The following is a 15,585-nucleotide window of genomic DNA, read 5'->3' as shown; positions in this document are numbered from 1 at the left end:
TGTTCAAAGGAATACAGGAACAAGGTGGAAAAAAAGTGATTCAACCATGTGCTCGCAAGCAATATAAACATGGTCATGCAACAGTTGGGCTGAATGGCCTGTTTCCTTTTGTAATTTTGGTGTATTTCTACAGAAGACTATTCCAGGAAACCCATGTAAAGATAGATAAATGCCATTACTATATGCTGTAACCAAATGGTAGCTTTACTTTATCTAGATCACAGCGGTTTCATGTTTTTCAATCTTGAACCGTGTACTCAGTGCTACCTTCCTCATTTTATATTTGCATCTTTCAACATTCATCTGTGGATAATCAAGAACAACAAATATGTGACTAACAAACCAGTAGACATAAGTGCATTCTGCAAATTAGGTTTCAGTCTGAAGTGCCAAAATTAAATTGGAAGCAGGAGGACATCATTCAGCAGTTCCACATCATTCCATATCTCTAAGATGGGGAAGGCCATAATATTAACATTGATTATAATACAAGGATTCTATACATACAATACATGCATTCTATGCCATTTTGAACACGAGGTCAGCGAGAGAATGCCCTCCACCCTGGAAGCCCTGTATCAGGGGTCACCATTGCAGATGTCAGAGCAGCTTTCTTGAAGGTCAACGGAAAGCAACTGGCCGGATGGGGTACCTGGGCAAGCAGTCAGATTCTGTGCGGATTAGCTGGTGGAAGTATTCGCAGACATCTTCAACCTCTCTTCACAACAAGCTGAGGTTCTTATCTGCTTCAAGAAGACCACCAGCATCCCAGTACCAAAGAAAAACCCAGCAGCATGCCTTAATGACTATCAGCTGGTGGTTCTGATATCCATAATTATGAAGTGCTTCGAAAGGCTAGTCATGGCATGGATCAACTCCAAAACTGGACTATCTGGATCCACTACAGTTTGCCTATTACCGCAACAGGTTACAGCAGATGCCATCTCCCTGGCCTGGCACTCAACTGGAACATCAAGATAAAAAGGACACCTATGTCAGACTCCTTTTATTGATTATAGTTCAGCCTTCAACACTTATTCCCATGAAACCCATCTCCAAACTCAATAGCCTGAGCCTCAGCACCATGCTCTGCACTAGATCCTGAACTTCCTAATTCATAGATCACAATTAGTAAGGTAGGCAACAACACCTCCTCCATGACCATCCTCAACACTAGTGCCCCACAAGGCTGTGTTCTCAGCCCCCTATTCTACTCCTTATACATCTGTGACTGTGCGGCCAAATTCCTCTCCAATTTGATTTTCAAGTTTGTTGATGACACCATCGTAGTGAGTTGGATCTCAAACAAACAATGACGAGCCAGAGTACAGGAACAAGACAGAGAATCTGGTAAACTGGTGTGGCAACAATAATCTCTCCCTCAATGTCAACAAAATGAAGGAGATTGTCATCGACTTCAGGAAGCGTGAAGGAGAACATGTCCATCTACATCAATGGAGACAAAGTAGAAAGGGTCAAAGAGATTCAAGTTTTTAGGTGTCCAGATCATTAACAAATTGTACTGGTCCCCCCACGCCAACACTATAGTTAGGAAAGCCCATCAACACCTCTACTTTCTCAGAGGACTAAGGAAATTTGGCATGTCAGCTACGACTCTCACCAACTTTTACAGATGCACAGTAGAAAGCATTCTTTTTTGTTGTACCACAGCTTCGTATGGCTCTAGCTCTGCCCAAGACCGTAAGGCCCAAGACAAAAGGTCGTGAATGTAGCCCAATCTATCACGCAAACCAGCCTTCCATCCATTGACTCTGTCCTCACTTCCCACTGCTTCGGCAAAACAGCCAACACAATTAAGGACCCCACGCACCCCAGACATTCTCTTCTATCTTTCACTGTAGAGAAAAAGATACAAAAATCTGAGGTCACATACCAACCAACTCAAGAACAGCTTCTTCCCTGCTGCTGTCATATTTTTGAATGGGCTTACCCTGCATTAAGTTGATCTTTATCTATATCCTAGCTATGATGTAACACTACATTCTGCAATCTCTCATTTCCTTCCCTATGAAAGGTATGCTTTGACTAGCACGCAAGAAACAATACTTTTCACTGTATGTTAATACATGTGACAATAACAAATCAAATCAAACAAGGAGCTGCTAAATTAAAGATACTTATTTTGAAAGTACAAACCTACATCAACATCCTAAAACATTGCTGAGCACTCCTTGCAGTCTCCATTTAATTAAACAAGTTTGCTCAAGTAAACTGCTGAATTCAACTTGATGTCATGTTAAAGAACTCCATTTGCATCCCAACATCCCCTCCCCAACCACCCCACCGCCGCCCTTCAAATCTCCCACCCCTCAACCACCCACACCCCACATGTCCACTTGCAAAAAATGTTTTTTTTAAGTCTCATTTTTCAGCTTCAAATCTCAAATGTTGTCAATCAAATGATCTTCACTGGTAGTGATGCATGGTCACTTGGCATGGTTGGATAATTCACTAATGCTTCAACAAAGAGTTGTGGTCACTTTATGAAGTTATTTCTGATTTGGGGATTACAACAAGATCACAAATGAACAAATGCTGCCAGACCTGCTAAAATTTCCCAGCATTTACTCTTTTGGTTTTAGATTCCAGCATTTGCAGTAATTTGCTTTTATCAGAAATGAAATCTTCCATAAAGTCTGCTAGAGAGTGACTGACACAGATGAACCATTCATTCAAACATTTGACTGTAGAAATGTTGCACAGTTTATGAAATATCAATAGCTTAATGAAAAGAAATAGCCTATATATGTGCGTACATATATATCTCCATGGTACTGTGACTTTCTGACTCAAAACGATTACTATTACTGAGCCAAGGCTGACACTATAAAGTCTTTAAAGATGCTGAAATTAGCATCTGGCATCGGAAGAAAATGATCAAATAAGTCTTTGTGTCTTTTACGCCATTGCTTTACTGCAATTGCCAAAAGACAGACTTGTTCAAAGGGTAATGTAATTTACAGCTGCTGTGCTTCCAGAATCTTAAATGGATTTTTCTAAAGAAAACAGTAAAATAAAATTTAGGCAACTACACCACTCCACACAAACTTTCACCCTGCACAACAGTCGTACACAAGGGCCTACCAACTCATTTTGTCCTAGAAGCACTGGCAAATCAGGATTCAACTGTGCACACAGTATATGAATCCTGCACACTGCACATATTTCCTGCCACACCACTTATGTTCTACTTAGTCTGTTTTATTCTACTAATAGGTGACATAAGATTAAATATTAACATTGCAGAGCATTGATGCTCAGATTATGAAGGCTTAGCCATAGAGGTCAGATCACGTACATAGAACATAGAAGCCTACAATGCAGAAAGAAGCCCTTCGGCCCATTGACTCTGCACCTACCACAATCCCACCCAGACCCTGCCTCCAAACCCCTACATATTTTACCCGCTAATCTCCCTAACCTAAGCATCCTAGTACATTAAGGGGCAATTTTAACATGACTAGTCAACCTAACCTGCACATCTTTGGACTGTGGGAGGAAACCGGAGCACCCGGAGGAAACCCACGCAGACATGAGGAGAATGTGTAAACTCCACATAGACAGTGACCTGAGCCGGGAATCGAACCCAGGTCCCTGGAGCTGTGAAGCAGCAGTGCTAACCACAGTGCTACTGTGCCGCCCACTAGGTGCGAATGTTGAATGAATTTAATTAATTTGGGCAGCGCAGTGGTTAGCACTGCTGCCTCACAGTGGTAAGGCCCCAGGTTTAATTCCAGCCTTGGGTGACTGTCTGTGGAGTTTGCACATTCTCTCTGTGTTTGCTTGGGTTTCCTCTCACAGTCCAATGATGTGCACATTAGGTGGGTTGGCCGTACTAAATTTCTTCTTAGTATCCCAAGATGTGTAAGTTAGATGGATTAGCCATAGGAAATGAGGTTACAGGGTTAGGGCAGGGAAGAGGGCCTGGATAAAATACTCTGTCAGAGAATCGGTACAAACTGCACAATCACCCAAGAATTGAACCCGTGTCCCTGGTGTTGTGAGGCAGCAGTGCTAACCAGTGTACCGCCCCAGGTAGATTATCTATGTACCCAGAATATTACTTGCAATGGCTTCTCTAACTGCTTCTGCGCTATTACCTCTAGAGTACCCCAAGATCTATCCTTCATCCCTCCTGTTTCTCATCTACATGTTACCCATAGACATTATCAGAAGGCACAGCATCAGTTTTCACAGCTACACTGATGACACAGCTCACTCTCATCACTATCTCTCTTGACTCTTCTATTGTCGCTAAATTATCTATTTATACAATATCTAATGCTGGAGGAACAGAAATTTCCTCCAATTAAACACTGGGAAGACTGAAGCCATTGTTCTTGGTCTGCACTCCAAAATCCATTCCCTAGCTACCACATCCATCCCTCTCCACGGAAGATTAAGTCGGTCTGTTTGAACCTTGGTTTCACGAATGACCAAAGCTGAACTTCATAAGTCATTTGCAGCAGCACTAAGACTTTTCACCTCTACAACATTCATCTTGCCTGCTTCTGAAACTCTTTGTTCTTTTGTTACTTCTAGACTTAACGATCCCATACTGACTGGTAGCCCACATTCTACCCTCTTCTTGTCATTCAAAATTCTACCCCATGTTTTAACGTGCACCAATCCTGTTCAATTATCATCCCTGTGTTCACAGATCCATATTGTCTCCCAGTCAAGCAACATCTTGACTTTAAAATTCTCATCAGTTTACAAGTTCAGACGATTGGACAAAATATAAACAGTAAAGGATGATTAAAAGATTAATAAGTAAGAAAAAATAGAGTACATGAAAAGCTAAACAGAAATATAAAAACAGATAGTAAGAGTTTTTATCAATATTTATAAAAGAAAAGTTGTGAGTTAATCCTATAGAAAGTGAATCTGGAGAATTGACAATGGAAAGCAGGGAGATAGCAGATGAATTTAACAGGTAATTTGCATCAGCCTTCACTTTAGAGGATACAAGTAACACCCCAGAAGCAACTATGAAGTAGGAAATGAAAGGGAGGGAGAAACTCAGGAAAGTTAGTCACCAGAAAAGTGGTATTGAGTAAATTATTGGAGCTGCGGCTTATAAGAGCCTAGGTCCTGACGGACTTCATCCTCAGCTCTTAAAAGGAGTGTCCAGTGAGATAGTTGACGGTTTGGTTTCAATTTTCCAAAGCTCCTTTAATTCGGGGATGGTTCTATTAGATTGGAAGATCGCAAATGTTACTCCATTATTCAAAATGGAGGGAGACCAAAAGTGGGAAACAACAGACTGGTTAGCCTAACATCTGTTGTAGGAGAAACATGAAAGCTATTATTAAAGATATTATCGCAGGACGCTTGGATAAGTTCAAAGTAGCCAGGCAGAATCAATATGGTTCTCTGAAAGGAAAATCATGTTTAACCAACTTATTGGAGTTCTTTCAGGAAGTAGCCTGAGCTGTGGATAAAGGGGAACCAGTGGGTATACTGGACTTAAATTTAAAGGTATTTGATGAAATGCCATATCAAAGGTCATTCTGGAAAATAACAGCTCATATTGAACGGAATAACATACTGGCATGGATAGACAGCTGGCTAAGAGAAAGCATAGAGTAGGCATAAATGGGTCTTTTTCAGGTTGGCAAGGTGCAACAGTGGTGTGCCACAGGGGTCAGTGCCGGAAGCTCAACTGTTTACAATTTATATAAATGATTTGGATGAAGGGATTGACGGGATAGTTGCTAAATTTGCTGATGACACAAAGATAGGAAGGAAACTAAGTTGTGAGTGGTCATAAGGAGGCTATAAAGGGACATAAATAGTTAAGTGTCTGGGCAAAGACCTAGCAAATCAAGTGTAATGTAGGAAAATGTGAAATTGTCTAATTGGGCAGGAAGAATAAAAAAATTATTTAAATGGTGAGAGATTGCAGAGTTCTGAGGTGCAGAGGGATCACAAAAGGCCGGTATGCAGGTATAGCAAGTCTTTAGGAAAGCTAGTAAAATGTTATCATTTATCCTGAGGACAACTGAATACAAATAGGGAGGTCATGCTTCGGCTGAACAAGGCATTAGTGAGACTGTAAAAGATGTAAATATGTTGGAAGCAGTTCAGAGAAGGTTTACCAGACTAATACCTGGAATGGGTGGGTTGTCTTATGAGGAAAGGTTAGACAGGCTTGTATCTGCTGGAATTTGGAAGAGTAAGAGGCAACTTAATTGAAATATATGGTAAGCAGGCTCGAGGGGTTGAGTGGCTTACTTCAGTTCTTTATGTTCATAAGTCGCTCCATGGCCTCACGTCTCCTTAACTCTGTAATCTGCTCCACCCCATATCCAAGATATCCACGCACCTCTGATGAGAATCCCCAATTTTAATTGCTCTACTGTTGGTGGTCACACCTTCAGTTGCTTAGGCCACAAGTTCTAGAACATCCTCACTGCACTCCTTGTCCTCTGTACATCACTTTCTCCCTCAAACACAAGAACAGGAGCATGGTGGCATGGTGGCACACTGGTCAGCACTGCTGACTCATAGCACCAGGAACCCAAGTTTAATTCACAGCTTCAGTCACTGTGTGGAGTCTGCACATTCTCCCTATGCTGCGTGGGTTTCCTCTGGGTGCTCTGGTTTCCTTCCATAGTCCAAAAGAATGCTGGTTAGGTGCATTGGCCATGTGTACCCAGAAAGGCACTGGAGTGTGGCAACTAGGGGATTTTCACAGTAACTTCACTGCAGTGTTAATGTAAGCCTACTTGTGACTGTAATAATAAATAAAACAGAAGAACAGGAGTAGGTCATTCAGCCTTTCAAGCCTGCCTTGCCCTAGATCATGGCTTCAATGCCACTTTCCTGTATTATCACCGTATGCCATGATGATATTTGACATCTCTTCTTAGACAACACCTTCCAAACTTATGACCACAACCATCTAGAAGGACAAGGCCAGCAGCTCATGGGAACAGCATCACCTCGAAATTCTTCTCCAAGCCACTCACCATTCTGACCTGGAAATGTATTACTGTTCTATATTTTGTTTTATATGCTCGTGTAGCAAATATTTTATTATGTAAAGGCACTAAAATGAGTTGTTGTTCACTCTTATAGAAATAGTAATAATTATTAAATACATGATGCATAAATGTAGTTTCTTAGATTTAAAAACACACAAAACATAATACTTGTCCTTCTATTCTGAATTTAATACATTATGCAATTTCCAGAATCACCTCCAAAATCTAATACACAGATATTCTGCCAGACAGCAACAAAACTTTCTTGTTATCTCAAAACAGAAAGATGCCACTTCTGCTTTCTGTTAAGTATATTAAGTATATTTAAAATAATACACTTACATTGTGCAAATCCAGTATTGCAGCCTAACAATGCAAATAAAAGTAAAGCATGATTCTCCCTTAGCCTGTCTCACTTCAATTTTAGGATCTACTCTGACTCCAGGTTCAGTTCAGTTTACACTAGAACTGTTGGGCTGAAGCAAAGCAAAACCACATTACACCAACGCTACTTGCAACGTTGATGCAACATTAAACCATGGAGATTTAAACAAAACAAAATTAATATGGACTGCAAATTATACCTCTCACCCAAACTCAATATCAGCAGCAGAATAAACAAGAACGGTTGCTGTCTATTCTTGGAGATACATCAGGCATGTTTCTCCTTCAGCACCAAATTTATCAGCTAATTGAAAAAGTGACACCTTATCATAGGGAAAGGACAGACAGTGGTAGAAAGAAGGGTTATATTAGTATCTAGCCCATAATGAACTCCAGAGACCAAAAATAAATTACTTCAGCTTTCAAACGTACATACTTTCCAGCTTATATACAACCAATTTCAAGAAAACTTAAATATCAATTCCTCTTTCCAAAGCCTCAAGATTGATCACTAGCAATTCAAAGCCATAAATTTCACAACAAATTCTGGAGTAAGTTATTATACAGCTGCACTGAGGCAGAAACCACTAGTATACACAATTCTGTGACTTCTTTAACACTTTCGTGGCCAACGTTTCTGTGAACCTTTAACTTCAGATAGGCTGTTTTACAAATTTACACTTCCTTTTCCCCGAATCTACACTGAAGTGACACTGCTGTACGAGGAGTAGGGGACACTTTATATTTGCATATTGCTTCAACTGTAGCAAAACCCCAAGCCACTTCAATTAGGAGAACAGATTGTGCAGCAGTAAACCAATCAGGCATGTTACTAAATGCAGTTGGCAAAAAAAAAATCAATTTTAAAGGAGGGAGAAAAATAAGATGGCAAACAAGTTTAGGGACAGTTCTAAAAAGTAAAACCTAGATGGTTAAAACCTCTGCTATTGTGTACAGAATACCAGGAGGTGTGTGTTGTGGAGTGCATATGTTTTATTGCAACAATGCAACTTGTAAGCTCTGCAAGCACAATCTCAAACATTTCCAATTTTCAAGTGCCATCGTAACATAAAACATACCCTGACATCAAAGATATGATGCTTGCATACCATTGAGGATATTCACATCATTACTCCAAGAGCATGCTGTAAACATTCAAGCCTCCACAGTTCAGAACAGTCAGCAGAGACTTGTTGGCTGTACTAGCAGGAAATTCAGAGTAAACATGAAGGCTATGGACATTCCACGAATACCAGGATCTGCTTTAAATGTGAAAAGAACCATCGTACCTATTCCCTTTCCCTCAATTGATTGTGCAATAAAATGTTGGCATTGAAGCGAGTTTGAAGGTAGCTCTTCTAGGATTAAAATTGCACCAGTTTATGTAGACTATAACTTGCAATAATGGCAGCAATAACAAGAAAATAATCATTTTTGAATCCACCCTAAAGAATGCCAGCCTTGGTCATAATTTTCCCCTGTTCAAAAGATGAATGACAAAGATTTTTACTTATATAGTAGCTCACAAAGCATTCCAGTCAACTAGGTATTTAAGTCTTGACATTCGTTTTAGACAGGCGAGGTCCCACAAAACAGCAATGAGTTGAATTACCAGATAATCTTTTTGGATAGTGTTAGCCAGGAGACCATTTTTGCCAAGGTATCAGTAGAGATCTTACTCTTCTCCCCATTGGAACAGGCATAGTAGCAGTTTAGCATTTCATCTCATGGACAATATCTCAAACAACGTAGCAGTCTCAGTATGCACTGAAGTGTCAGCCTATATTGTGCCCTCAATTCACTGGAAATAATCTTTCAATCATTTAGCCACAGTAAGGGCCCTAGTTTTCACTCACTTTGAATGGCTACTCCAGCTCTGCAGGAAAAGTTGGCCCCCACCTCGTTCCTCCTCCCACTGTCCCTGTTTGACTTCACACCTCTAACCTGAATGGTGCTCTACTCCCACTTACACCAAATCCCATTTTCTCACACTCCTTTAGCTACCTTTGACCTTTATACATACTCACACCCCTTTATCTTCTAATCGTTCCCAGGTGTGAGCCAATTCTCTGTATCTTTAAAGTTGATGTATCAGCATGGGGGAACACTGTAAATCACATGCTACATGTGGTAGGTAACAGCCAATAGTTTTTTTTCCAGGCTTAAGAGAAGCAGTGCCTGGGAGATTGAGGTTCTATTTTGGGACACACGGCAATACAAACCGTTGCTAACCATAAATAACAATAACAGGACACCACGGGCTTGATGAAGCTGTATCACAGGCGATACATTTAACACTCCTTGGTTAAGACTTCAAGGGATGTAGATTGAAAGCAATATGCTAACCCTAATGGGCTATGTAACTTGCATTGTGGGCCCTAAAAGGCAATCACAGAGAACCTGTTAGAATGTGTCAGAAGGATTTTTCTAACCTATTTTGACCAGCCTTTAGAAAACATTCAGCAACTCCCTGATTGCTCCAAGTAATACAAACCTATTTCCCACTTTAAACATGGTACTTGAACTGAAGAGTGCTAATCCAAAATTACGGTTGACATTTCTTAGAAAGTAACACTGGTATCAGGTAAGTAGAGCACCTCCCCCAATCTCCAGGTTTGACAACAATCTAAGATAGCAATCTTAGACACAAGGAATTATTTTCAGTTTGTATATTCAAATTTGGTCAGGTGCATTTTTCACCTATAACAACACATTGTAATGGTACACCACACCGCATGATGACCACAACTTGTGATGATCACAACTTCACAATGATATGCTTTACAAAGAATTTACTGACAGTAATCTCAACAAATTGATTAATTTCAGATTATCACCATATATTGTAGGACTAGTCATTCTGATCTGTGGATTTTGTTTTTCCTGAATAGTGATGGACAACTAATGTTCTAAGTAATTAGCCCTGGTCCACAAAAGGACCCATAGGCGTCCTTCTTCATTAGCAAGAAGCAATTGATTATATATAGCGTAAGTGGTACCACTCTATAAGCATGGCGTACACTAGCAGACAAAGGAGGAGCCACCGTCATACTGAACAGAATGGATTATTGCAAAGAACTGTACTGACAACTGAACAATGAGGAACACTACCAATAGTTACCCGCAGATCCGACCAAAGAATACACCCATCAACTCAACAGACTGATCAGGACCTTTGATCTGGACCTTCAGAGCACCCTCCATGCTCTCATCCCACATACTATCTGTGCTGGAGATCTCTACTGCCTCCTGAAGATACACAAGGTCAACACAACTGGACGTCCCATCGTATCAGGCAAAACGCATGAAAACCTGTCTGGTTACTTCGAGGGATCCTGAAACCCATTGTACAAAGAACCGCAGCTTTTGTTATGGCACTACGGACTTCCTACAGAAACTCAGCACACATGGAACAGTTGAACCAGGAACACTCCTTGTCATAGTGGATGTCTCAACACTCTATACCAGCATCCCTCACAACGACGGCATTGCTGCAACTGCATCAGAACTCAACGCTGACAACTGCCAATTTCCAGATGCAATTTTACAACTCACCCACTTCATCCTGGACCACGTCTTCACCTTCTCTAACCAGTTCTTCATCCAGACACACGGAACAGCCATGGGGACCAATTTTGCACCTCAATATGCCAACATCTTCATACATAGGCTCAATCGAATAAGACCTCTTCACCCCACAGGACCTTCAACCGATGCACTACTCGCCTTGGACTACTCTCCAGAATTGATTGCATTCTTGGACACACGCATCTCCATCAAGGATAGTCACCTCAACACTTCACTGTATCGCAATCTCACGATGCTCCACTTCTCCAGCTTCTACCCTAATCGCATTAAAGAAACCATCCCCTATGGACGAGCCCTCCGTATACACAGGATCTGCTCAGGTGAGAAGGATCACAACAGCCACCTCCAGATGCTGAAAGATGCCCTCATAATAACAGGATATGGCACTCCACTCAATCGACAGTTCCGACGAGCCACAGCGAAAAACCACACCGACCTCCTCAGAAGACAATCATAGGACATGGCGGACAGAGTACCCTTCGTTGTCCAGTACTTCCCCGGAGCAGAGAAGCTATGACATCTTCTCCGGAGCCTTCAATACGTCATTGATGAAGATCAGCATCTCGCCAGGGCCATCCCCACACCCCCACTTCTTGCCTTCAAACAACCGCACAACCTCAAACAGACCACTGTCCATAGCAAACTACCCAGCCTTCAGGACACCAGTGACCACGACACCACACAACCCTGCCACAGCAACCTCTGCAAGATGTGCCAGATCATCGACATGCATGCCGTCATCTCAAGTGAGAACACCATCCACCAGATACACGGTACATACTCTTGCAACTCGGCCAACATTGTCTACCTGATATGCTGCAGGATAGGATATCCCGAGGAATGGTACTTTGGGAGACCATGCAGATGCTACGACAACGGATGAATGAACATCGCTCGACAATCATCAGGCAGAAGTGTTCTCTTTCTGTGGGGTAATACTTCAGCAGTCATGGGCATTCAGCCTTTGATCTTCGGGTAAGCATTCTCCAAGGCTGCCTCCACAACATATGATAACGCAGAATTGCTGAGCAGAAACTGATAGCCAAGTTTCGCACATGAGGATGGCCTCAACCGGGATCTTGGGTTCATATATACTATCTGTAACCCCCACGATTTGCCTGGACTTGCAAAATCTCACTAACTGTCCTGGCTGGAGACAATACACATCTCTTTAACCTATGCTTAACCCTCTCTCTGCTCACATTGTCAGTACCTTTAAGGCTTGATTACCTGTAAAGACTCGCATTCCAACCATTATGTTGTAAACTGAGTTTGTGTCTATATATGTCCTGTTTGTGTATATAACTCCCACTCACATGATGAAGGAACAGCGCTTCGAAAGCTTGTGGCTTACACTACCAAATAAACCTGTTGGACTTTAACCTGGTGTTGAGACTTCTTACTGCAAGACATAAACACAGACATCCAGGAACTACCACAGTCGGTGCAAGGATTAAACGTGCAGCTTTGGCAAATTTCTGCATCCTTCTATGATCATCTAGCCAACTGAGCTAAGCAACCACCATGATGGTGGTGGTGTACAAATCTTGTTGCCACATTCTGTCAGCACTCTAATTTCTTCCAATTAAATACTGGGAAGATCAAAGCTATTGCCTTCAGTGACCATCATAAACACCACTCCCTAGACACTAATGCCATCTCTCTAACAAATGAATAAGGCTGAAACAGATTATTCACAAGTTGACGTTACACTTGGCCCTGAAATGAGCCTCCATCATTGACAACACCTACATACAATTTTGTAACAGCACTTTAAATATCACCTGACTCTACCCCATCTCAGCTCATCTGCTGCTGAAATCCTCAGACATCTATCCTTGGCTGCTTCATAACTATGTCTGCCTGCAATGACAGTCAGAAATCAGTGTTAGCTTACACATGTACAATGACAACACAGCTCTAGCTCACCACCATCTGTCTCAACTCCCCCACTGTTATTAAATTATCAGGACTGGATGAGCAGAAATTTACTCCAATTAAATATTGGGAAGACTGAAGTCATTGCTTTCCACCCCCATTCCTATTTCCATTCCCAACCACTGACTCCATTCCTCTCTAGCAACAGTTATTTTCCTTGATGTCAGACTTGACCCCATGAGTTTTTAACTATATATTCATGCCATCATCAAGACCACCTATTTCTACCTGAACAACAGCATTCCCCCCCCAAAAAAAAACTCTTCTGCTTGCACCTTAATTCACACCAAGTGTTGTTAACCTATCACGTTTGTGCTCACTGACCTACAATGATAACCAGTCAAGCAATAGCCTCATACTTGTTTTCAAATCCTGCCATGGACTCATCTCTCCCCAGTTGGCCCAGAGCTCTGGGATTTCCCCTCTTCATATCTCCACCTCACTGTCCTCCTTTAAAGCTACTACCTTAACCAAGATTTTGATTATCTACCTTAATATCTCATAGTTCTGAGCTATGTTTTAGTTTCATCCTGTGGTAAACCATGTTAGGGGATCTTACTACGTTGAAAATATTATATAAAGGCAAGTTGCTGCTGTCACACATACAAACTCGCAATATTACTATATGGTATTACCCTTTTTCACTTTTGCAAGGCAAAGTAATTTCACATTCATCTATGACACATATATATTTAAAGTAATGAACTTATCTAAGTGAATCATTTAACATTCCCAAAAATGTGACGCTGTGTAAATACTGACAGGGTCAAGAGCAACTGTCTGGAGTGTACAACAACCCCACTAGTTCCAGCATACACTGAGGATTCCAGCAGCCTTTCTTACATTAATTTCTGTTACACAATCAAGTCAGTCAGGTTGAAGTCTTAAGAAAAAACAAATTACCGTGGATATTGGAATCTGAAACAAAAGCTCTGACAAAGCGTTATCTGGATTCGAAATGTTGATGGGAATTCTCCCATTCCGCGCACCATTGGAATGGTAATGGACAGGAGGCAGGGGCATTGCACACTAAGATCCATTGACCTGGGGCAGAATCCTCTTGTTTTGGGACAGGCGTGGCTGGAGAATCCCACCTGATAGCTCTATTCTCTCTCCACAGTTGCTGTCAGGTCTGCTAAGATTTTCCAACATTTTCTGCTTTTGTTGTTGAAGTTACCCATTCTGTGATGAAAAGCATGAAAATAAAATTCACAGATTGTGCATTGTCTCCAAGTATCACACTTCACACAGATGTTTTCCTCCCCTTCTATTCCTTACTTGAAGGATTTGTTCTGATACTGGCATTTGCCTGTATCTTATTCAAGCAACGCTGATGCCTATTGGGAATAATATACTTCAGCTGATAGCCATAGACACAAACTCTTACTAATGATCCCTGCATAGTTGTAATGGGAACTCTTGTTAAGAGATTTGGAAGTCAATTGTAATACCTTGCAGAAATCAGCTTAATTAGCATTGTGCAGATTTACCTGGACATCTCCCAATCCAGTCAATTTACCACATCAGGGCTTAGGACTTCAATTTCACACATTTCAGTTACTGCAGGAAAATAGAAATATGTTATTCCTGGCACTCTCTGAGGTATGTGGAGAGACTGCTCAAGATCTTGCTCAAAAACTTCACTCGGCCATCGCTGCAAGCAGTCTAGTCTTTGAGCAAGCTCTTGCAGCGATGGCCGAGCAAAGTCTTTGAGCAAGTTTTATTTTTCACCCAATTACCAAAATTTTTTAAATCAATGCTTCTTTCAACTAAAAACAGTCCTTTACAACATTCATGCAGTCACACAAGTGTGGTGGCAGAGGTGTCAGGAAGCTCAACATGGCACCACATGTCACTGCATTGATAACTATGCCATCTGCTTTCACTCCTACAGAGACAATCTTTATCCTCAATAGGAGGATGTACGTCAGGTTGTTTACAGGATTAATTTGAAAGTCGTAGAGCAAGCAATCACACGTCTCTATGTCTAGTGACACAAGCTTGTATTTGCAGGAGAAATACAAGAATGTGACTTACTTCCAATATAACTTAATAATCTAAACATTTGCTGTCTGTATCACTGAGGGATTATGTGAAATATGGCAACATGAGCTTGTCACACAACTATATGAATCATGGGCATGAGTCATATTCATGATATTCACTTTTTTTTGCTGGTCACTACCCTACAAAATACTCATCCCAATTTTTGTCATTCCTCTTTTCACTCTTGATTCTTCACGAAGGTATTTCATAAGCACTCAAATGATCTTTAGTCATGCACTAGCTCAAACAAGAGCTGGTGAGCTATCTGACCAAGAGGAGGCCCCTAAGTCAGGTCTAATCGTATTGTTACTGAAATTCACACACACACACCCATCTACGGTGTTGCCACAAACAGGCAGAACTTAATTCACCACATCCCTTGACCACCATGCCCCCAACCCCATGCCCTCCATATCACAGAGAAACTGAAATCAATGAAATCAGTAAACTCAATGTTCTTTTTAATGTTTAGCAACAGGACAACCCACACAATTTATTTACTTTCAGTTCAAAAACAGCGTACGGAACCTTTGCATTTGCAACTGCATGGCATAGCATTATAACCATTCAATTAATGATGCATAATTAAGCCTCAAGCATTTTGTTCAGGACACCATCA

At 41.2% G+C, this 15,585-nt stretch overlaps 1 protein-coding gene across 1 annotated transcript in view; it reads right to left on the bottom strand.

The window, feature by feature from the left end:
• The window catches only part of mtmr4 (myotubularin related protein 4), a 132,763-nt gene extending 118,293 nt beyond the window's left edge, over positions 1–14,470 (bottom strand). The window contains exon 1 of the mRNA XM_080210981.1: positions 14,411–14,470. The gene's annotated coding sequence lies outside the window, so the exon portion shown is untranslated. The remainder of the gene's footprint in view (positions 1–14,410) is intronic.
• Positions 14,471–15,585: the final 1,115 nt, after the last annotated feature.

The sequence above is a fragment of the Carcharhinus amblyrhynchos genome, chromosome 23 (genome assembly GCF_965287045.1).
Source record: "Carcharhinus amblyrhynchos chromosome 23, sCarAmb.v2.hapA, whole genome shotgun sequence".
Classification (NCBI taxonomy): domain Eukaryota; kingdom Metazoa; phylum Chordata; class Chondrichthyes; order Carcharhiniformes; family Carcharhinidae; genus Carcharhinus; species Carcharhinus amblyrhynchos.
This window is presented reverse-complemented; position numbering and strand designations above follow the sequence as displayed.